The sequence below is a fragment of the Leopardus geoffroyi genome, chromosome B1 (genome assembly GCF_018350155.1).
Source record: "Leopardus geoffroyi isolate Oge1 chromosome B1, O.geoffroyi_Oge1_pat1.0, whole genome shotgun sequence".
Lineage (NCBI taxonomy): Eukaryota > Metazoa > Chordata > Mammalia > Carnivora > Felidae > Leopardus > Leopardus geoffroyi.
The window spans coordinates 123,403,158-123,428,358 of NC_059327.1; the positions used below are offsets into that span (position 1 = coordinate 123,403,158).

At 35.4% G+C, this 25,201-nt stretch overlaps 1 long non-coding RNA gene and 1 other non-coding gene across 2 annotated transcripts in view; both read right to left on the reverse strand.

The window, feature by feature from the left end:
- Positions 1-526: 526 nt before the first annotated feature.
- Positions 527-25,201, reverse strand: part of LOC123595081 — a 30,824-nt gene continuing 6,149 nt past the window's right edge. Inside the window, exon 3 of the long non-coding RNA XR_006711029.1 lies at positions 527-700. This is a non-coding gene — a long non-coding RNA (uncharacterized LOC123595081). The remainder of the gene's footprint in view (positions 701-25,201) is intronic.
- LOC123596581 lies at positions 19,837-19,941 on the reverse strand. The gene has a single exon (XR_006711753.1). It is a non-coding gene; the product is annotated as a U6 spliceosomal RNA (small nuclear RNA).

Sequence of the window (25,201 nt, forward strand, 5' to 3'; positions counted from 1 at the left end):
ATCGTGGCCTGCCTTCAGCGAGAACCCTATTGGGTCGGTTTAGCCAGAATCCCATCCCACCCCCTCTGACCCCTAATGTTTCCTCTTAGTAATGACCCCCATCCCAGTTGCCCATGCTATATTGGGAGTTGAGTCCAATCTCTCTCCCCTACTGTGAGACCCACTGCATTATCCCTATAACACTGCAATGGTCCACTTGGAATTAGGTCTGCCTTACTATCTTAAACAAGTATCATGAATAATTTTTCTTTAACAATCTGAAAAATAGTTTTTTGCTAACATTGATTAGAAATTAACATCAATTAAATAATGATGATAGTAATAGATAATACAGGTATTACAGATAATACATTGTTGAACACATACTAGATTTCTGACATCATTTAAAATGTTACACAAATACTAAATCATTTAATTCTCATAAAAACCCAGTGAAGTTTGTGTTAAGGTAGCACTGAGCATTATGATTTGGTGTGTAAAAGACAAATTTTACTGGACAGTTCAAGAGACGATTGCATATGAATGATTGCATTAGAGAGAAAATTTTTTAATGACAAATATCTCAAAGAAAAAGGGGGAGTCTGGGGCTTTATAATGGTAGGTAAACAAATTAGTCATCTGCAATATGGGAGTTATGAGGAAGGATGAAGTCATCTTGGAATATGTGAGGCCAAGTTTGTGCTTTGAGGACAGTCATTTCCTGGAACACAAAAGGGTACAAGGATTTCTTAACCACCACTGCTCAAAACACAGGGCTCAGGTGAAAGTTCAACACTGTCAGGTGAGGGAAGAATGAGAGAAGTATGTGAATGTAGCAAATAATTTAATGACAACTTTCAAATTCTATGCCCCTAATTCAAACTCTTTAACATGAATTAACGGCAATGCTTATTCTACACGTTATCTAAAGTTATCTACTGTTAAATTTAAGAGGAATAGAAAAGTTAGGATCATCCTCACTGCTATATTTTAAGAAAAGCCAATATATGATAGATAATTGGGAAGTTATTATTTGTTATATAAAATGATTATTTAAAGTTTTAATAAACTTCCCAATAATCTATTTTTGGGAATAGTGACAACAGTGAGAGGCTACCCAAGAACTTAACAATAAGAAAAAGTAAGATTGCTCCCCGGGAAAACTACTTTTATAGCATTTTTCAAAAAACAGAAATAGTGTCTGTCTAGGTCATAGGTCATTTCCAGAACATCAAAAAGTGCTTGGCATAGAATAGGTACTCAAACATTTGCTTAAATTAGTGACTTCGTAGTAAAAAACCTGGGGACTGTATAGAACTCTAGGACTAAAGGGTTTGGGAATACCTCCAACCCTTATCAAAATAATCTTGAGGAGCAAGTCTGGGAAGTGATTAAACTTTAATAAATAAAACCCTAAGCAGTGGTATTATACCTTTTTTAGAGAGATAATGTAAATGAAGGTTTTCAGAACATGCCATCCCAACATATGCTGACTTGGTATATTGACTATTTTGAGCTAAAGTTACTTGAAAAACAAGAGGTGCAAGAAAGGCGCTATGACCTTTCCTTCTCTCCCTGAAAACAAGAGAGAAAACTCCCATGCAAAAGAAGCCCTTTCCTGCACCTGGAGGGAAAGAAAATTCTCATCTCCAGAGAGGGAGCTCAAGGCTGAGAAGAATCTGTACAAACAAATCTTGTTGAAATAACCCTCATCTTCCTTTAGTTTCCCCATATATTTTAGATAGTTTTCCATAATTACTATACAATAAAACCTTGGATTACAAGTAACTTGTTCTGTGAGTGTTCCATAAGACAAGCAAACATTTCTAATAAATTTTAACTTGAAAATAAACAATGTCTTATAATACAAGTAGTATGTGATGCTGAGCATCACATGACCACAGCTGAGCCAATGGCTCTTGACATTGGCTTTGATCTATACGTGCTTTGGATTACAATCATGCTTCTGGAATGAATTATGCTCACAAACCAAGGTTTTACTGTACTTTGTTCAATCAACCTGGTATGTAAGCACCCAGGCTTAACAGCTTTTTCTGTTTTAATTTTCCAATGAAGACTAAGTACCATGTACATATGAAAATATGCATGAAATTTTGTATGCTTTTCTCTGTTAATCTGTCTTCTGTCAGTTTATGTCAGGCCCAGTTGGAGACCCTAAGAGGGTAGAGAAAAAGTTTTTCCTCCCCTACAAAAATAGAAAGGTAAGTTCTTTTTGGAGTACAAGATATGGAACCCCAAAATGAAAAGTTGCACATATCCCTATGAAGCACTGTCCAGGCAGAGAATCTCCTACTGATGAAAATGGCTAGGGAGGTGAAAGCTCCAAGCTTTTTAAACTTGTTTCCTTTAACCATTTGAATTGTACAACTCAGGTCCCTATTCTAATTCCAGGCTTACTATGCAAACATTATAATTCTAATTTGGCTTCCTGTGGGTATCAGAGGAACAAATCTTAGATTTAGTGAGTTTTTTATTGTCTGTACTAACCATGGCAAAATTGAACTGCAACCACACATTTAGCAATTTCTCTACAGATGCTGTACGTCATTAACTATTCCACCCTGGAAACTGAGAGGCTGAGAAACACATGCAATGATATGGTTAGAATTATATTTTAAATAGATTTATCAAGCTGCAGTGTGGAGCCTGGACTTAAGAAATCCAAGACTGGGATCAGGCAGACAATTTAGAAGGGAATTACTGAGATTGTTCCAGCAGGAGATAATGAGGACCTGAATTAGGAGGCCGTAGAGATGTGGAGCCAAAATAGGAAACATTTCTCTGTACTGTTACTGGTACTGAGCATTATTTTCTAAATCTGCTTACTTGATAGGTGAGCAAAAATCATTTCATTGTTAATTGGATTTCAATGTCTTTCATTACTAATGAAGATGAAAATTTATCACTGGATTAATTCTTGTGTTTCACTCCTGTTTAATTTTTAAAATGTAATTTTTCTTTCATAAAATGTTTTATACATAAAATGTACAAGAGATTCAAGCTACCTAGAATTAAACAGTGGTAGTAGGGACATTTAAACACACAAAACCAAATAGCGTCAATTGAAATGCAAAGCAATCCTATTTTACTTTAATGTAATGCATTAATTTTGGTCTGACCTTCAGCTTTGATTTACACAAAGTTGCCTGGGAAACAGAATTTACTGATTCAGCATAGACCAAAAGATGTGCATTGTAAAAAGAGTCCAAAAAATTAATTCTAAGTAATGGAGTAAGTTTATTCAGAATTCAATTAGTTCCGAGGCTTAGGAAAATAATTTTTTTAATGAGGCTAGAAGAGCAATTCACAAGCAAATTCCATAGAAGTATTTTTCTCCCTGATGTTTATTTATTAAAAATAACCATGATAATAGCAACAAATTACTTTTATTTATTTACTTATTTATTTTTACACAGTGCTTGGGTTTTATTTGATATCATGTCTGTGACCCAGGACCAGCTTGGAATCCACAGTGGGGACAGAGTCACATGGCCCCCTGCTTACCAGGACTCCTCTTCCAGTCCACCCTGTGCTGACATAAGCCAAGGGGCCCCCATAAAAAAGGTGTAGGACTCAGTTCCCTAACAGGTTTTTAGAGCCCTTGTAAATGAACTCCCAAAATAGCTGCTTCTCCTGGAAACTTGGACACCGGTGGGTGGTTCAGGGTAGGCTTCTAAGTGCTGGTTTTCTTTTGTTTGGTGTAAGCTTGTTCCAAACCCTCTCCAGGGCCACTTTTCCCATGAAGAAGGTGATAGCAAAATTATACTTCTACCAGTCTCTTTTTCCTGTGAACTGGTATTGAGTTTGGAGGTCTCACTAGATTTCACTCCATTTTTTGGTAAGAATACCTCACAGGTGCTGTACAACTCAGCACCTCCTCCTGCATCTGGCAGAGGCACACAGTGACGGCTGCTCCACTGTTATAATACATGTGCTTCTGAAAATTTTTACTTAAAAGTTCCTTGTAAAAGTCAGCCATTTTTTTCTGGTCAAATGTTGCATTTTGACCTGATCTGGCTCTCAGTTCCAGGCCTTTAACTTTCAGTCTTGAGCAAATAAATTCTTCTGTTTCCTTACGAAATGTCAAATTCTGGTTTTCCCAGAACTCTTGGTTCCATTCTTGTGTTTCTTGTCTTAATTCTCTTAGCTTTTGTTCCAACGGTGATTCATTTTTGAAGACGTAATAGTGAACAAGTTGAAGGTTTGCAATGTTTACCCCAGGGATCCTGTCCAATCATGGAAGGATTTTCTTGAAGGTCAGAATCCTGAGACCCAGCTTGGTGCTCCATCCCTGCACTCCACCTTGGGCTCGGGGGCGGGGGGGGGGGGTGGTGGTGGTGGGAGGGGTGGGGAGCTGACAGCTGGGGCCAGGGAAGGCTCCCAGAGCTGAGGGAGAAGGGCCCTCCTTCCAGGGCCACAAGGCCACCCTGACTTACCTGATCGGCTGACTGTGGCCCATGGCAGTGATTTTTATTTGTTAAAAGAAAGTGAAATCATACACAATCCCATTACTGTAGCACGTCTTATTTTAATTTTTGCATTCTTTAGTTTTTATATCTGTGTAGTTACTCTGAGTTTGATGAATTCCATCCCTGTTAAATGCCTTTACTGTAGAGAAGCTACTGGGTGTTCTACAGCAATAATAACTAGACATAACTATTAGTATTTAATAGCTATTAGTACTATTGCAGTGGTGTATGGAACAATTTCTTTTCATGAACTGAAAGTTCTTACAACCAAAACTCAAATTTAAAAGTTGTACAAAAAGCATTTTAAATTCACTTTATAAATTATTTTGACCTCAGTCATTTCCTTTTCTTGGTTGTTCTCAAACAAATACCTGCTAGTATAAGAGTAATACATAAGCACTGTAGCACTGTGAAAAGGATTCTAGATTCAGAACTGGGCTTTTATCTTAGCCCTGTAACTTATAAGTCACTCAATATTTTTGAACTTTAGTTTTCTCTTTTGTAAATAAAACCATACATGATTCTTCTAAAGATTATATAGTGCTAACTCATAGATTATGCACTCTATGATTGTTAATTCTCATTCTACAAATTGTTTTTAAATATAATACTCCTTTATACTGGATTATGAGTTGACTTTATGGGTTTAGTCAAAAAGATCAATGCAGAAAACTCTTGCTTATTTGAGCTCTCCCGAGCACATGTGAGGGTGTCCTTTGATTGATGGCTCTGAACGATATCTGAAATACTTTACTGTTTTTAACTCCCTAGCACTGCCTCCAACTCTTAAGAGTGCTTGACTAATGACAAGATCTGAAAAACCAAACCAAAACAAAACAACCTAAGCCTTTTAATAAGCAATGAAGAATTTATGAAGTTATGAAACTTCTTTAAAACTTTGAGTTAATTGCATCAAAAGTTTTAACCAGAGAAATTAGGCAAGAAAAAGTAATACAAGGCACCCAAATTGAAAAGGAAGAAGTAAAATTATCTCTGTTTGCAGATGATATGATCATATATGTGGAAAACTCTAAAGATTCTACAAAAAAACCCGTTAGAACTAATAAATTCTACAAAGTAGCAGGACACAATGTCAACACATAAAAATAAGATGCATTTCTATACATTAACAATGAACAATCTGAAAAGGAAATTATGCAAGCAATTTCATTTATAATAACACCAAAAAGAATAAAACACTTAGGAATCAACCAAGAACATGAAAGATTTGTACAATGACAACTATAAAACATTGCCGAAAGAAATTAAGGAGACAGAAATAAATGGAAACACATCCCATGTTCATGGATTGGAGGACTTATTTTGTTAAGATGTAAATACCACCCAAAGAAATCTACAGATTCAATGCAATCCCTATCAATATCCTAGCAATGTTTTTTGCAGAAATAGAAAAACCCATCCTAAAATTCATATCAAATCTCAAGGGATCCCAAGTAGCCAAAACAATCTTGAAAAAGGAGAACAAAGCTAGAGGACTCACATTTCTTGACTTCAACACTTATTATAAAGCAACAGTAATCCAAGCAGCATGGTACTGGCATAAAGACAGACATAATTATCAATGAAATAGAATTGATAGCCCCGAAATAAACCTTCTTATATATGGTTCACTGATTCTTGACAAGGGTACCAAGATCATTCAACGGAAGGACAATCTTTCCAACAAATGGGTGTTGGTAAAACTGGATATCCGTATGCAAAAGAATGAAGTTGGACCCTTACCCATACCATATACAAAATGTAATTGAAAATGGATCAAAGATCTAAATGTAAAACTGAAAACTAAAAAACTTTCAGAAGAAAACAGGGCAAAAGCTTCGCAGTATTAGATTTGGTAGTGATTTCTTGGATATGACACCAAGATCACAAAACATAAAAAAAAAGACAAATTGAACTTTGTAAAATTTAAAAAAATAATGCATCAAAAGACAATATTAACAGAGTAAAAAGGCAACACACAGAATGGGAGAAAATATTTAGCAATCGTATCTGATAAAGGATTAATATCCAGACGACATTGAGAATTCCTGAAACTCAGTAAATAGCAAACCAAACAATGCAATGCAAAAATGAGTGAAGAATTTGAATAGACATCTCTCCAAGAAAGATTACAAATGGACAATAAGCATATGAAAAGATGCTCAACATAATCAATCATTAGGTAAATGCAAATCAAAACTATAATGAAATCCTATCTCATATCCATTATGATGGCTGTTAAGATTTGAAGAAATTAGAACCCTGGTACATTATTGGTAGAAGTCTAAAATGGGACAACCTCTGTGGAAACAGTATGATGGTTTCTCAAAAAGTTAAAAATAGAATTACTATATGATCTAGCAATTCTACTTCTATGTATATATCCAAAAGAATTGGAAGCAGAATCTCAGAGATATTTGTATACCCATGTATGATGCAGCATTATTCACAATAGCTAAAACGTGGAAGCAACCCATGTGCCCATCAACTGATGAATGGATAAGCAAAACGTTGTACACATATACAATGAAATATTATTCAGCCTTAAAAAGTAAGGAGATTTTGACACATGCTACAACATGGATTAACCTTGAGTACATTATGCTAAATAAAATAGGCCAGTCACAAAAAGAGTACTATATGATTTCACTTACATAAAATACTTAGAGTAGTCAAAGCCATTGTACAGAAAGTAGAATGGTGATTTCCAGAAGCTAGGGGAAGGGGCGAATGCAGAGTTTTGTTTTTGTTTGTTTGTTTGTTTTTGTTTGTTTGTTTTTGTTTTTAATGAGTATAGAGTTTCAGGTTTACAAAATAAAAAGAGTTATAGAGATAGATAGTGGTGATGGCTGCACAACAAACATTTTGAATGTATCTAATACCATTGAACTGTACATTTAATAATTATCAAGATGGTAAATTTTACATCATATGTATTTTACAATAAAAACAAATTGAAAAAAATTGAATAATATTTATCCCTAAAATTTCTCAAGGTCATCTCATCTGTGTCAATCCTTTATAGTTTTCCAGCATCATTCTTTGCCTGAAATACTGGGTATGACCTGAAGAAGCCTTGTAGGCATGTTCTTTGCTACCCATCTCATGGAGGGAAAGAGTAAAGAACATCGAACTCTATTTGCAAAACTAGGTTCTGGCAGCTTGTGATGGATTCTCTTCCCACTACTGCAGGAACCAGTAGAATTCCTAGTCCCTTATAAATATTGAGGAGTATCCAAATATGCCACCACAAAACACACCTCTTTGGCATATGGATTATTTTGAAGTAAAGGCCATTGAAAACTAGCAGATGCAGGAAAAGCCCTAAAAACAGGACACAAGTTTTATTATTGTAAAGGAAATTACATTTATAAAGGAAATTCTTTTTTTTTTAAGTTTTTATTTTAATTTTTTTTTCAACGTTTATTTATTTTTGGGACAGAGAGAGACAGAGCATGAACGGGGGAGGGGCAGAGAGAGAGGGAGACACAGAATCGGAAACAGGCTCCAGGCTCTGAGCCATCAGCCCAGAGCCCGACGCGGGGCTCGAACTCACGGACCGCGAGATCGTGACCTGGGTGAAGTCGGACGCTCAACCGACTGCGCCACCCAGGCGCCCCTTAAGTTTTTATTTTAATTCCAGTTGGTTAACATACCATGCTATATAAAGGAAATGTTTATTTCTAGAGATGTCCTCAATCTCTCCTACCAGTAAGAGGAGGACCTTTAACAACTGGCCATTCGAGAAGGCACCAATTTTAATCTGCATAACAAATCTCATCCAACAATCCCTGTGTACCATACTTTTCTTAGTCACTTTCACATAACTGGCATCCCCTTCTCAAATGCCCCAAACTCCTTTTTATTGGGTGGTATTTAAACTCAAGTTCCAACCAATCATTTGGGGTTTACCCATCACTGAGTACTCCCCTGTGTATATGCACAATGCACATGTTAATAACCTTGTTTTTCTCTTATTAATCTGTTTTTGATCAGTCTAATTTGTAGGACCATAGCTAGAAAAACTAAGATGGGTAGAAGAAAAAATTTTCCCTCACCTACAACATCCTCCTTTTCTTTCTGAGCACAAACCATGGATAAGCCCCTTCTCAATCTGAGTTAAATTCATGCTGATCCTATAACTGTGTCACTTTGTTTTTGATAAAGTTTAAGACAAAAAGCATCTTAAGTTAAATGTTTGGTCCTAATATTTCTTTCTGTTTTCTTTGATTTGCCTGAGAAATCTACAAGTCAGGGATATATACGTAAGTTTTCCTTTCAGGTAGAGCTTAACTATTTAATGAATCATTCTAAACTAGTATGCGGGCCTCTTCTCATTAATGGCTGTGATAGCTATAATAGCAGCAGGTTCTAATACATTTGACATATCTGCTTCCTTTTAAGTCTCCAACTTAATTCTCATTTTTGGTCTAAAAGGTACCTGAAGTTTTTAGTTCAACTTTAGTCTGTCAGGGGCAGATGATACTATGAGTTTAAGGAGTCTGCCCATTGCCTTTTTGACTATTCCTCTCCAATGGGTAGTAAAAAATCTATTATTAGGTGACAACTGATTCAGGTATGAATCAACAATGGGTACTGAAACTATCCCATTGATAAAGAATAGGATATCTACATGGTCTCAAAGTTTCTAATCACAAATTACTAATTACAGAAAGAAAACTAATATGTTTATAATGAAGAAACTTGGCAAACATCACCTTAACTGAGCAATCAAAGTTAACATTACCAGGGTGTCTGGGTGGCTCAGTCAGTTAAGTGTATGACCTTGGCTCAGTCATGATCTCACAGCTTTTGGGTTCGAGCCCTGCATTGGGATCTGTGTTGACAGCTCAGAGCCCAGAGCCTGCTTCAGATTCTGTGTCTCCCTCTGTCTCTCTCTTCTCCTCTCTAGTTTGTGCTCTATCTCTCAAAAATAAATAAACAAACATTTAAAAAGTTAACGTCATAAATAGTGGGAAAAGTCAACATCATGTGCCTTGTGATGTGAAATACTGGTAAGAACACAGGATCACATTCATAGTATTCCTGCCAAAAATGCATACCCTGAATCTAATCATTAGATGAACTGAAAGTGAGGATGTATAACTGGCCTATATACTCTTAAAAAAATATCAATATCATGAAAAACTAATGACTTATTTAAAAAACTTTAATATTTATTTACTTTTGAGAGAGAGAGAGAGAGAGAGAGAGAGAGAGTAGGAGAGGGGCAGAGAGAGATGGAGACATAGAATCTGTAGCCGGCTCCAGGCTCTGAGCTGTCAGCACAAAGCCTGATGCAGGGCTCAGACCCACAACCTGTGAGATCATGACCTGAGCTGAAGTTGGACACTTAACTGACTGAGCCACCCAGGCTCCCTGACTAATGAATTATTTTAGGGTAAAGAAGAGACAAAAGAGACATAAACACTAAACGTAAAGTGTAATCCAGACTGGATTCTGCACCAGATTTTTTTTTTTATGTATAAATGAAATAAGAACATAAGAACAACTGGTAAAATTTCAATTTAAATAATATTGTTCAAGGTTAAATGTCCTGATTTTGATCATTTTATTATGGTTATGTGAGTGAATTCCCTTGTTAGAAAATATATACTGAAGCATTTAGGGGTTAAGGGGAATGATGTCTGCAACTTATTTCAAATAGTTTAGAAAAATTGTAATATATATATATATATATATATATATATATATATATATATAGTTTTGAAGGCTACATGGCTTGTTTTTGCAACTATCTAGCTCTGTTGTAGCTGGAAAGCATTCATCAATAATATGAAGATGAATGTGTGACTGTTACAATAAAACTTTATTGTAAAAACAGGCAGTGAACGGAGTATGGAATATGGGCTGTAGTTCACTTATCTCTGCATTAGACTGTCATGTCCTTGACACTAAGGATAATGTGTTCTTATGTCTCTGTTTCTGTAGTGCCTAGATCAAGACCTAGCATTCAGCAGATCTGCAACAAATATTTGGTACATGAAGATTGTTCTGTCCTATCTTTGTGGTGGGTCTTTGATCTCACAGGTTGCATAACTTTGGCTTAATTACTTGCCACTTCTTTTCATGGCCTCAAGATATCAACTGTAAGTAGCTCTGTGTAATTTGTAAACCTGCTCTGGAAATCAGAAGTAAGCTGCTGCTGCCTCTGCTCCTTCTCCTTCTCTCCTCCTCCTCCTCCTCCTCCTCCCCCTCCCCTCCCCCTCCTCCTCCTCCTCCCCCTTCTTCTTCTTCTTCTTCTTCTTCTTCTTCTCCTTCTTCTTCTTCTTCTTCTTCTTCTTCTTCTTCTTCTTCTTCTTCTTCTTCTTCTTCTACTTTTTTTCCCAGTAAACTTTACATCCAATGTGGGGCTTGAACTCATAAACCTGAGATAAGAGTTACATACTCTACCCACTGAGCCAGCCAGCACCCCAGAAGTAAGAGCTTTGATACTATTCCATATGAGGTGCCAAGTTGACAGAAATTCCCATGAGGTCATTGGAAAGAGTATATTCTACATATTTGCTGGCAAACCTGTAGGAGTTTAGTTGTAATCCTACTCTAGAGCAAGTGGTGTTGAGATTTTGTTTTGTTTTGTTTTTTGTTTTGTGATCTATGAGTCCCTGACCAGAACAAACTTGGTAACTTGGCTGAGAAAATAAAACACAGAAATGAAAAAATTATAGAACAATAGCAAATTCTTCCATATTCCTGACATTTCATTCTTCCCTGCTTATCCTATATCACTGATCCTATATCACTGATCAATTAGAAGTCATCTCCTTTCCTCTTAATTACCATGGTCCTCTATCTATAGGTTGAATTATAATAATTTTTGTGCATATATTTTCTCTATTGGTCTTCCCACCAGGAATAGCCTGGCCAGCAAGACAAAAATATTCATCTCTGTATTGGGGTGGCTTTGCCTGAGTGATTTGCTTTTTATTTCCTTCCATAGCCAATCAATACTTCCTTCCCTTTTTTATGGATACATTCTTTCATTAGCTATGTTAATATATTCAATAAGTTACCTCAAATATTACAGGCTTGACTTGGCAAGAATTCTGTCTTTCAGGTGACTTTGCCCATAAATGAATTATATGTAAGTACATAGTTTTATTCTTTGAAGACAATCTTATTTAACTCATATCCAAATTCTTTAGAGAACACCCCCAGTAGCATTCTGTACTGACAATTGCAGAAAGTAAATTAATGTTTTACTTACAGCTACACTGAGGTTGGTATCATATTCTGGACATCGATAACTATTCTGATTGTGTAAGATGGTGTTTTAGGAAATCTTTTGAGCATTGTTCTCCTTGTAATTACTTCACTTGAGCTTAGGTACCCTGCTGTTGTATTATTTCCATGTGCCTTCATTTGCATATTTCCATTGTGATAAACATCTGCATTGATCCTTATTTCCTTCCCTCCAGTCTCAGGAGATGAAGTGTCCCTCCCACTGCTCAACTCACAGCAATCTGGCTTCTGCTTATCCCCCACCTTCTTCACCCCATGACTGAGATTATCTGTACTGAAATAAATAATGCATTAAAAATGCCAAATTCAGACAATCCACTTCAATCTTTATCTTACTAAATCTCTCTTCTACTTCTGATTGTTGGACAAACAGTTCTCAAAGCTCCATCCTCTATGCTTTTAGCTTTCCTGACATTATTTATTCTGATTCTAATCACATATGCCTAACCAATTTTATTATTTTCATTCACAGGATCCTCCTCTTTTGCCTACAGGTCTTTAATCTTAGTTGTGTCTGAGGGTTCTTCCTATCTTCAGGCACTGTTTGTCTCTTTTTGTCTTATGTTGGGTGACCATTAATCTCTCTTCCCTTTTTTTTTAAAGTTTATTTTGAGGGAGAAAAAGCATGAGGGGGAAGGGGCAGAGAGAGAGGTGAGAGAGATAATCTCAAGCAGGCTCTGTGCTACCAGTGCAGAGGCCAACGTGTGGCTTGAACTCATAAACTGTGAGAACATGACCTGAGCCAAAGTCAGCCACTCAACTGACTGAGCCACCCAGGCACCTCTCATATGCTGACTTCCAAATCTCTATCCCAATCTCGATACCTCCTTTCATACTTAGATAACTAACTAGTTACAAATTTCTATGTATTGACAATGTTTTGGTATTTCACAACATGGAAATAAAGCATCACTTTTGTTGGCCAAACTTGAAATTTCTTAACAAGCTGTATTGATATTAGGCATAAATTTTTCATGTCATCACAGAAATCTCTTCCATATAATCTTTTCAATGTTTTCTATTTCATTAGATATATAAATTAAAAAGGGGAGAAAATTAAATACTTTCATAAATGTATGAGAAATTAAATAAATACATAACTACAGCTGGATATATGTTATCTCAAGTCTCTCATTTCAGTGTTCTTTTACTTAACACTGGGTCTCCAGATGTAACTACACTAGTTTTATATCAATGTCTTATCAGTTAAAATATTTTGTCCCTAACAGAAATCTTCCCTCCAACTGGCTTAAACAACAAAAAGATTATCTCACATATCTGTTATTCCTGAAGTAGGGTCAGCTCCAAGGTTAGTCTCTTCAGTAGCATGAAGACATAGATTTACTCTATTTTCTAATATGCTTATGTCCTGTACGTTATTATCAAGTACATTTTTTCTGTGATTTTAAGGGTGATTTAGTTTTAGGAATTTCAACAACATAATTCTATATATCCACAAGTTAGTTCTGTCCATTAGGTCTGGACATAGTAACATTCAGAAAAAGAAGAGACACCATTTTGTCCTGTGGCTCTCTTGTAGAAATACAATTTCCTCAGAATCACTAGTAGACTATATTTTACAATTCTTTGGCCACTGGATTAATTTGTTATTGCTGTCATAACAAATGGCCACAAACTTAGTAGCTTATAGCAACATTCATTTGTCATCTCGTAGTTCTATAGGATAGAAATCTGGGTGGGCTCTACTGAGTTCTGTGTTTAGAAACTCACAAGGCTAATGTGCAGTTTGTAGAGGATGCTGGGCTTCTTTCTGGAAGAGTTGAGGAAAAACTCACTTCCAAGCTCATTCAGATTGTTCACAAAATCTAGTTCCCTGTGGTAATAAGACCAACATCCTCATTTCCTTGCTGGCTATTAGCTAAGGGGTGGATCTGAGTAATTTGGGGCTGTCTGCATTCCTCGTCAAGTGGTTCTCTTCTATCCTATTGTTTTGAATCTCTGACTTCCTTTTTAAAAATTTTTTAAATGTTTATTTATTTTTGAGAGAGAGAGAGCAAGCAGGGAAGGGGCAGAGAGAGAGGGAGACACAGAATCTAAAAGCAGGCTCCAGGCTCTGAGCTGTCAGCACAGAGCCCGATGTGGGGCTTGAACTTGAGATCATGACCTGAACCAAAGTCGGACGCTCAACCAACTGAGCCACCCAGGTGCCCCATCTCTGACATTTTTTGCTATCATCTGAAGAAACCCCTCTGCTTTTTAGAGCTGGTGTGATTAGATTTTAAGCTTGCCCAGATAATTTCTCTTTCTTAAGACTGTGCCAAAGAAGAGAACACAAGCATGAAAGTGACATCTCACCATGTTCATAGGCTTCAGGGATTAGGGTGAGAAATCTTTAAGGACTCATTTTAGAATTACGCCTACAATAGCCATAGTTGGGTCACAAACCCTTTCTGAATTAATCATTGTCAAAGGGAATGAATTACCATAGTTTACTCAGATAGTTTTCTGCAGTGGAATTGACATGTTGGGGAATAAACAATAATGTCCACTATGTACTCACATTATAATGCTTCTCTTGAGAAGTGCTAAATGGGCTCATATATTCTCTCTAGTCTCCCTCTCTCTCTCTCCCTCTCTCTCTCTCTATATATATATATATACATACATACATACATACATACATACATACACACATTTCTTACGAAGAACAGTATATCCTGTTATTACTCTATTTTCCTCATTTATCACAGTGGGTAGTACACATTGGTTACAATATCAGTTAAACATTATTTTAAGGGAAGACAAAAAAGACTTTTTGAAGTGAAGCCTAGCATTTAAGAACAAAAAGAACAGAATCTGTCTTTCCTATCTTATCATGGTAACCGATCTTAAAAAAAGACAGCTGATTAACTTGTTGGGCTGATGGTTGGCAACAGTGTTATGGTTTCGAATTTGGAATTTCTTTCATGTCTTTATGTAAAACATGTAGTAGAATTTGGCAGATACTGCTGATATTTGTTCAGCGGTTATAGGGTAAGTCATCTTTGATGTCTGGGAGCAACTTTCTGTAAGAAATCATTGTCCACTTAGCATTACCATTGATGAGCTATTCATGGAATCATTAACTTTCAAGGATCTCCAGTATTGCTTCAAGAGGTCCTCTCTAGTAATTATCCAACTTCTTGTTCTCTTACTCCCTCAGGCCATTCACCACACTGCTTTGCCTGGTTTGTTGAAATGTAAGGGCAATTTGGCTATATTTACTCTGTTAATATTTAGAGTAGCCCAGTGTAGCTAACAATGTAGATGTCATTTTCCCTACTCCTCTTTTCATATGTGATCCTCTAGAAGCTGTTTCTTTTGTCCATGATGATGACTTTCCTCTAAACAGGAGAACTTTTTCATTAGGCAAAAGTAGAGACATTTCCCTATTAGTCTCCTAAATAAGGATTTACCACAGTTGATTGTACCATCTGGTAGAAGTATACACTAGGTAATTAGGCAAGACTCCTCCAAGAACCTGAGCCAGGGTTGGGAGATTGTCCAGGTGAGGTGTACATTCTGTTTATTTGGCTGATGTGCTGTTCTGTATGTCAAGATACAGTTCAAGAACTGATACACTTTGTGAAATATAAATAATTCCAGAAAATGAAGTGATAGTGAAAACATTAGATAGATCTGGGACTTTTGTTCTAAATATGGTACTTTTAGAAAATAAAAGGTCAACTGGCTACTAAATTGAATAGACCTTAGTCATTTTCTATTGTTACTGGATGAATTTATTCATTTTTAACCATGAGGAGACAAGGTTCCTAACCGGATATAATGAGCTTAAGGCAAGCAGTGAAGTAAGAAACATTCATTAGCATCTGATTTTAAGCATTCAAAGTCAGTGGAATCATCAGTCCACTTTACTATATTATAGTGTTTTATTATATATTAGTAATACTATAAAAATGTACATTTGATAGACATGAATGTTAAACATCCATAGGTTTTTGGTGTATTTCACTATAGAGATGGCTGTTCTCTCTGGGTTACTTAAATTATTCATCCAATGCTAGAATTCTGCTTGCTATGTTCATAAATAAGGCCATAAAACATGGTATATTGGAAATATTATATTGTCAAGAACTTTTCTCTTTATTGTTAGACAGGTTTCCTATTAAATTATTTACATGTAACTATTTATAAAATGAAATTATTTTATTTGTGAATTAATACGAGGATGAATGACTTTATTAGCATAAATTGGTAAAATTGTGCCATCTAGTGCCCTTTTTGAAAAAACTTGTTTTTTAAAAAAATTTCAGTTTCCAGAATCTTAAATATTACAGATTAAAAAATGAGTCTAGAAATCATTTTCCAACCCCTACATATTACAGATAAAAATGAGTGCAAAAATGAAAATAAAGTTAGGACACATGTTACTGGAAGAGTGTACTCCGGGCACAGGAAAGAATTCTAGCAAATACCTAGGAATTGGTGTGGTCATTCCAAGGATTTCCTAAGATATGTTTACCACACCTATTATAACATTCTCTGTGAAGTGTGTGTATTAGTGGAGAGGAGGAATAAGAAGACTGACTAAAAGACCACTAGATAATGAGATTCTTGGTAGTTGGTGGCGAATGGGATGACCTTCAAGAATGGGGCCTGAAGATTCTTCTCTCCTTTACTTTTCCTATCTGATTATGTTGCCACCTCAGGCTCTATCCCAAGAACTGGGGTAAGCAGAGTTGTGTGTGGGTTTGTGTGCTTGTGTTTTGATAAGAGGGGAAAAGAGGTGCCTGAGGTATATTAGAATAAACAGGGGGAAATGTGAGGGAGAAGGCAGAAAAATGAAAGATTATATTTTAATGTCCTAGTAGCTGAAATTAATTTGACAGAAAGTTTTGGAGTCACATTTATCCAGGTTTGGGTTTGTGTGAGTTTGGAATTACTGGATTACTTTTGGAGACTTAATTTTCATATGCTAAAAAAAAAAAGTAGAGGAGGAAGCAAAGAAAGATAAATTCAGATACCTTATCAAATAGTTGTATAAAATGTGACATAATGAATATCAGTTCCTTTTAACCACAAATATGTTAGGAAAAATGTCTTCAACTATCTACTGTATATGTGGGACATATGCATATCACTTGTGTTAGTTATTCAGCCAGTTCAATTAGGCTAAAGATTTCTTTTATCTAGTAACCTTCCCTTAACTACTGACCATGCACCATCTTGTGACTTCTATTATTTTCTTGACATTTTTGTATCTTGAATTGCCACTTATTAACGTTTTTAGGATTTGCACCAACTACTGTACCTATATCTATACCCATATCTATATCATCTATCTATGTATCTACAAAAATGTGTTGTATACCTCTCAATATCTTGTTTATAACAAGGAATTAATAAATACTTGTTACCTTATTTACTGGGCTTTAGTAGAATTTTCCTTCACCCAGGTAAAGACATGTTACCAACAAATCTTTTATATTACAACCATGAGAAGAAAGTATATTTCATCAAACACATCTGAAATTTCATAAACACTTGTGTATTTTAAGATCATAACCTTATTTTTTATTTTTAATCATGGTAAAAAAACACATAAAAGTTACCATCTTAACTATTTTTTAGTGTTAAGTAGTTTAAGTAATGAACTATTGTTCAGTATTAAGTGTATTCATGTTGTTGTGCAAGGTATCTCCAGAGCTTTTTCATCTTTCCAAATGGATCTCTGTATCCATTAAACAACTCCCCATTTCCTCCTTTACCAGCTCCTGGCAGCCACCATTCTTCTTTCTGTTTCTATGAATTTGACTACTTAAATACCTCATATAAGTGGTATCATATAGTATTTGTCTTTTTGTGACTGTCTTATTTCACTTAGCATAACATCCTCAAGTTTCATCCATGTCATAAGCGTGTGACAGGGTTTCCATCCTTTTTAAGGCTGATAATATTTAAGGTAATTATTTTTAGAGTATGAGATTTTAGTCAGAAGACTTAATGAATGAGAACTGCAAATCAATTTAATATGGTCTACATAACAGAAGAATATAGATACATATATTTAGTAAAACACTGTACAATGCTGAAACAGAATTCTAATAATGGAGAATCTTCTAAAACTATAATAAGCTCCTTTGGGACTATTATGCAAGACAGTAGGCTTTTTAAAATGCCATGTAAATATATTCTTAAATTTTTTATCAACAATTTATAAGTTGAGCCAGATGAGATTTGTACCTCACTACCATGTAGTTTCCATTTTTAATGTACTGAATTTAAATGATGACAAGTGTCAAATTTACTGATTTGTAATCTTTAAAAAGCACACATCACAGTTTAAAAGACTTTTCATTTTGTCTTCATTTTACTTTCTTGAAGAAAAAGTTAAATACCTTGCCATGTTACTCACACTTTTTTAAACAAAAGTATTGCATTTGTTATTTGTGTGCCTTATTTTCTCACCATTAAAAGCATATGATCAGTAAACTGTTAACTGGAACTATCCATTATAGGAGGACCCAACCCAGAGTAACCCATGATAAGGACAGGGAAAGCAATCTAAGGATCAGGTTGCAGCATCTGTCTGGATCTCAAACCCAATTTCCAGAGTTAACAACAGAAGAATGAGCAAGCAGTTGCCACTGCTTTTCAGGCAGGTGATTTATTATGCAGACTGATTTTGGACAAAGTTGGTAATAGAAACATGTTATCTGTCCCTTCCTGAGAAACTCCTCAGTATGCAAACTTACTTAACCCATTTTTACATAACTTAATTTCCTTCATGACCCAACATTTTTGTGGTAAAACCTCTCCAACTGCCTCTCCACATCTTTCCCCATGATGGACCTCACAAGACCGCATATGGCTCTGCCTCCGATTACTCTTTACCTCATTTGGCATTGGATTTTTCTCATCAAGGTATCATTTGAATCAAGTGGGAAGATACATATTTCCCAAATGAGCCCAAATGGTATATGCATGTGTGTTACAACCTTTACTGGAAATATGACCTGATTTACCTTTCACCATGTTCTTGCTTTACCTCATTCATGGCATTAAAACAATATAAACATTTCACAGTTCTGCCTGTTCCCCCCCCCCCCCATTTTGTCTCTTTCAACCAAAGTTTCACATATTAAATTTTATTAAATAATCCTGAAGCATTTCTCTTATTTTATAAACAATGAATAAATGTGATATTTATTCCTTCCTTATTCTTCCCCTCCTTGGCCCACATTTTCTCCCCAACTTAGGTAATCTATTCATGTCCAAATATGCATCCTTTCATATTTACTCCATGCTTAATCATATACATAAATATACAAGCACATATACGTTTAACATGTACAGTGGTTTTGGGGGGTGGGGTAATTCTTGGTTTTAGAAAAATGATGTCTCACATTTGTCTGAATCTTGTTCTTCTTAACAATACCTGATGGAAATCATGCCAACTAACTGCAATGACTTTAATTCAATGTTTAAAATGTCTGCATAGTATTTTATGGTGACATGATTCAGTCATTCCCTTCATTAATAGGTATTTCATTTTTTATTGTTGTTTACTTTTTACACAGTACAAAGTTTGTTTAAATATATGGATAAATGTATGTATGTATATCATTTTATGATATAGTATTTAAGTTTTATGGGATATCTATGGCATATTCACAGATAGCTTTACAAAAAAGCAATAGTTCACATTTATCCATTATGAAATTATATTTTCTTGCATCTTCCCAGAAAATATTTCATTGGTCTTTTAAATCTTTGTCATTATGATGACTAAAAAAAGTAGTATTTCACTTCATTCTGATATGCATTTCCTTTTAAATTTTGATATTGTCATATAAGGACTATCTTTTCTCTAAGTTTTTGTCTCTAGGGGTTAAGCTCTCCCTTGCCCATACATATAATTTTCTAGATTTTTACACATGAATTTTAATGTTCCATGTTTTACATTTACATCTTAAAAAATCTGGAAATTATTATTATTTTTTTCTTCTAAGATTGTATTTAAATTCAAGTTAGTTAACATATAGCGTGTAGTGTAGTATTGGTTTCAGCAGTAGTATTTACTGATTCGTCACTTATGTATAACACCCAGTGCTCATCACAATTAGTGCCCTCCTTAATGGCCCCAAATACGGAATGCTTCATGGATTTTTATGCCATCCTAGCACAGGGGCCATTCAAATCTTCTCTATATTGTTCCAACTGGAAACTATTTTTTAAATGTGAAATATAGGGGTGAATTCTACTGTCGTTTAAATTGGGTAGTCATTTGTGTCAGCAGAATTTATTAAGGAGTTCATTTGTTTCTCACTTAAAATACATTTGTCTTATATTAAATGGCTACATAAATTGGAAAACATTTCTGGAATTTTTCTTTAGTTCTTTTGATCTATTTGTCTATTTTTAGGCCAATAGCCTAATTGATATTTTTATGATATTGTCTTCCCATTTAACTTTGGTATCTTTCCATTGTTTACATCTTCTGTATTTAGGTTCTATGAGTTTCCTATTGCATAATTCTATGTATATAATTTTTTCATTATTGCAAATGATTTTTTTTATAATTTCCTTTTTAGTTACTTATTAGTATAGATTAAAAAATTACTGGTTTTTATATATTTTACTTGAACCCGGTCACTTTACTTATTTCTCTTATTAATTCTAGGGTAATTTTAATACATTTTCCTGTGTCATTTTGTTATCTGATCACAACAAAGGCAAAAATATATTTTCCAATTTAATACATTATTTACTTTGTTTTATTGTATTCATTATTAATGATTTTGATAGAAACATCTGTTTTTTAATTTCAATTGGAATAGTTCTAGTGTTTTGCTATTTAATATTTTCTGTTTCTAATTTTTAAGTATTCTTTATTATATTAAAATAATATCCTTCAATTTCCAATACATGAAGAATTTTTATTAGAAATTGTCCTTTGATTTTGTCAAACGCCTTTTTTGCATCTCTTGATATGAGCATATATTAATTTCGCTGATAATTTTGCACTGTAAGTGCAGAGCCCGACTTGGGCTCAAATTTATGAACTGTGAGATCATGATGTGAGCTGATATCAAGAGTCAGACGCTTAACCAACTGATCCACCCAGGTGCCCCATTTGCTATTATTTCACTAAAATTTTTACATATATATTATAGAGATTACCTATATTATTCTTTTTTTGGTAGAATCTTGATCACCTTTTGATATTAAAGTTATACTGGTTTCATGAAGTAAAATGAGAAGCTCTATCTTTATCTATAATATGGAATATTTTAAGTAATATTGGAATTATCATTTTTTTTTTTTTTTTTTTTAAATTTTTTTTTTTTTTTCAACGTTTATTTATTTTTGGGACAGAGAGAGACAGAGCATGAACCGGGGAGGGGCAGAGAGAGAGGGAGACACAGAATCAGAAACAGGCTCCAGGCTCTGAGCCATCAGCCCAGAGCCTGACGCGGGGCTCGAACTCACGGACCGCGAGATCGTGACCTGGCTGAAGTCGGACGCTTAACCGACTGCGCCACCCAGGCGCCCCGGAATTATCATTTTTTTAGGTTACATGAGACTTAGCTATCATTTTCATCTGGTATTTATGCCTGCTTTAAAAAAATAGGGGCGCCTGGGTGGCGCAGTCGGTTGAGCTTCCGACTTCAGCCAGGTCACGATCTCGCGGTCCGTGAGTTCGAGCCCCGCATCGGGCTCTGGGCTGATGGCTCAGAGCCTGGAGCCTGTTTCCGATTCTGTGTCTCCCTCTCTCTCTGCCCCTCCCCCGTTCATGCTCTGTCTCTCTCTGTCCCAAAAATAAATAAAACGTTGAAAAAAAAATTAAAAAAATATATTTGTTTGTTTATTTATTTATTTATTTATTTATTTTTGAGAGAGAGAGAGAGAGAGAGAGAGAGAGAGAGAGAGAGAACAGGGGAGAGCAGAGAGAGAGGGAGAGAAATAATCCCAAGCAGACTCTGCACTGTCTGCAGAGTCTGACGTGGGACTTGATCTCATGAACCATGATCGTGACCTGGCTGAAATCAAGAGTCTGATATTTAACCTACTGAGCCACTCAGGTCTCCCAAATAATACTTTTTAAAAAGCAACAGAAACTATCAGCAAATGTGGTTGTCTGTTAAAACTTTTAGGAGATGAATACTTATGATAAACATGGTCCATTCTTTTTCTCAAGGAGTAGCCATTAATCCTTTGTTGTTTTATAACATTTAAAAATTTTGGTTCTCATTAAATTTAAAATACTAAGCTAGTATCAAAGCAATATTTCTTTGCTGGTGTTTCATTTTATATTTTACTATCCTTTTTAAAAAGTTCAACAAATATTAAAAATGTACTCTTTAAAATGTGTTATGTAGCCATGGAGGATAGGGAGTTGTTTTTGCGGAAAGAGGACAGAGAAAGGGAAAGGGTGTTGAAGAAGGGTACAGATCATCTAAGCAGAAAATCAACAAGGATATAATAATTGTAAATATTTATGCCCCCAACGTGGAAATGCCCAAATATATGTCAATTAATCACAAGAAAACCAGCCCTCAATAGGTACAAAAAGATCCAGATCATACTGTGTATATTTTCAGACAACAATGCTGTGAAACTCAAAATAAGCACAAGAAAACATTTAGAGAGACCATGAATACGTGGAGACTAAAGAACATCCTATTAAAGAATGAATGAGTTAGCCAAAATGTTAAAGGGGAAATTAAAAAGTACATGGCAGCCAATGAAAATGATAACACCATAGCCCCAAACCTCTGGGATGCAGCAAACGTGGTCATAAGAGGGAAGTATATAGCAATCCAGGCCTTCCTAAAGAAGGAGGAAAGGTCTCAGATACACAACTTAACCTTACACCTTAAAAAGGTGGAAAAAGAACAGCAAATAAAATCCCAAACCAGCAGAAATCAAAGCTATTGAAATTAAAAAAACAAAAAACAAAAAACAACCCCCCCCCCAAAACAAACAAACAGTAGAACAGATCAATGAAACCAAGAGCTGGCCCTTTGAAAGAATTAACAAAATTTGATCTACCCAGCCAGTATGATCAAAAAGAAAAAGGAAAGGACCCAAATAAATAAAATCACTAATGAAAGAGGAGATATCACAACCAACACTGCAGAAAAACAAACAATAATAAGAGAATGTTATGAGCAATTATATGCCAACAAATTGGGCAATCTGGAAGAAATGGACAAATTCCTAGAAATATATAGACTACCAAAACTGAAACAGGAAGAAGTAGAAAATTTGAACACACCCATAACCAGTACAGAAACAGAATTAGTAATCAAAAATCTTGACAAACAAGAGGCCAGGGCCGATGGCTTTCCAGGGAGAATTCTACCAAATATTTAAAGAAGAGTTGAGACCTATTTTTTGGAAGCTGTTCCAAAAGATAGAAATGGAAGTAAAACTTCCAAACCCATTCTATATGAGGCCAGCATTTACCTTAATTACAAAACCAGACAAAGACCGCAATAAAAATTAAGAGAACAATAGACCAATTTCCCTGATAGAGATGGATGCAAATTCTCGACAAGATACTAGCAAACTGGATCTAACAATACATTAAAAGAATTATTCACCATGATCAAGTGGGATTTATTCCTGGGATGCAGGGCTGGTCCAATATCTGCATATCAATCAATGGGATACATCACAATAAGTATTTGACAAAATACAACATCCTTTCTGGATAAAAACCCTCAAGAGTGTAGGGATAGAAGGATCATACCTCAAGATCATAAAGATCATATATGAAAGACCAACTGCTAATATCATCCTCAATGGGGAAAACCTGAGAGCTTTCCCCCTAAGGTCAGGAACACAATAGGAATGTCCATTCTCACCATTGCTATTCAACATAGTGTTGGAAGTCCTAGCCTCAGCATTCAGACAACACAGAGAAATAAAAGGCATCCAAATCAGCAAGGAGGAAGTCAAACTTTCACTCTTCGCAGATGACATGATATTCCATATGGAAAACCCCAAAGACTCCACCAAAAAACTTTTAGAACTGAGACATGAATTCAGCAAAGTCGCAGGATATAAAATCAATGTACAGAAAGTGGTTGCATTTCTATATACCAATAATGAAGCATGAGAAAAAAATTCAGATTTCAATTCCATTTACAATTGCACCAATAACCACAGAATAACTAGGAATAAAACTAAACAAAGAGGTGAAATATCTATATACTGAAAACTATAGAAAGCTTATGAAAGAAATTGAAGAAGCCACAAAGAAACGGAAAAACATTCCATACTCATTGATTGGAAGAACAAATACTTTTAAAATGTCAATACTACCCAAAGCAATCTACATATTCACTGCAATCCCTATCAAAATAACACAAGCATTCTTCACAGAGCTAGAACAAACAATCCTAAAATTGGTATGGAACCAGAAATGACCCCGAATAGCCAAAGCAATCTTGAGAAAGAAAACCAAAGCTGGAAGCGTCACAATTCCGTACTTCAAGGTGTATTACAAAGCTGTAATCATCAAGACATTAAGGTACTGGCACAAAAGAGACACATAGATCAGTGGAACAGAACAGAGAACCCAGAAATGGACCTACAAACATATGGCCAACTAATCTTTGACAAAGCAGGAAAGAATATCCAATGGAATAAAGACAGTCTCTTCAGCAAATGGTGTTGGGAAAACTGAACAGCAACATGCAGAAGAATGAACCTGGACCACTTTCTTATACCATATACAAAAATAAACCCAAAATGGATGAAAGGCCTAAACGTAAGACAGGAAGCCGTCAAAATCCTAGAGGAGAAAACAGGTAACGACCTCTTTGACCTGGGCCACAGCAACTTCTTACTTGACATGTCTCCAGAGGGAAGGGAAACAAAAGCAAAAATGAACTATTGGGACCTCATTAAGATAAAAAGCTTCTGCACAGTGAAGGAAACTATCAGCAAAACTAAAAGACAACTGATGGAATGGGAGAAGATATTTGCAAATGACATATCTGATAAAGGGTTAGTATCTAGAATCTATAAAGAACTTATCAAACTCAACACCCAAAAAGCAAATAATCCAGTGAAGAAATGGGCAAAAGACATGAATAGACACTTTTCCAAAGAAGACATCCAGATGGCTAACAGACACATGAAAAACTGCTCAACATCACTCATCATCAGGGAAATACAAATCAAACCCACAATGAGATACCACCTCACACCTGTCAGAATGGTTAACATTAACAACTCAGGCAACAACAGATGTTGGCAAGGATGAGGAGAAAGAGGATCTCTTTTGCACTGCTTGTGGGAATGCAAACTGGTGCAGCCACTCTAGAAAACAGTATGGAGGGTCTTCAAAAAATTAAAAATATGGGAATTCAAGCTGGTCCAGCCACTCTGGAAAACAGTGTGGAGGTTCCTCAAAAAAATAAAAATAGAACTACCCTACAACCCAGCAATTGCATTACTAGGTATTTATCCAAGGGATACAGGTGTGCTGTTTC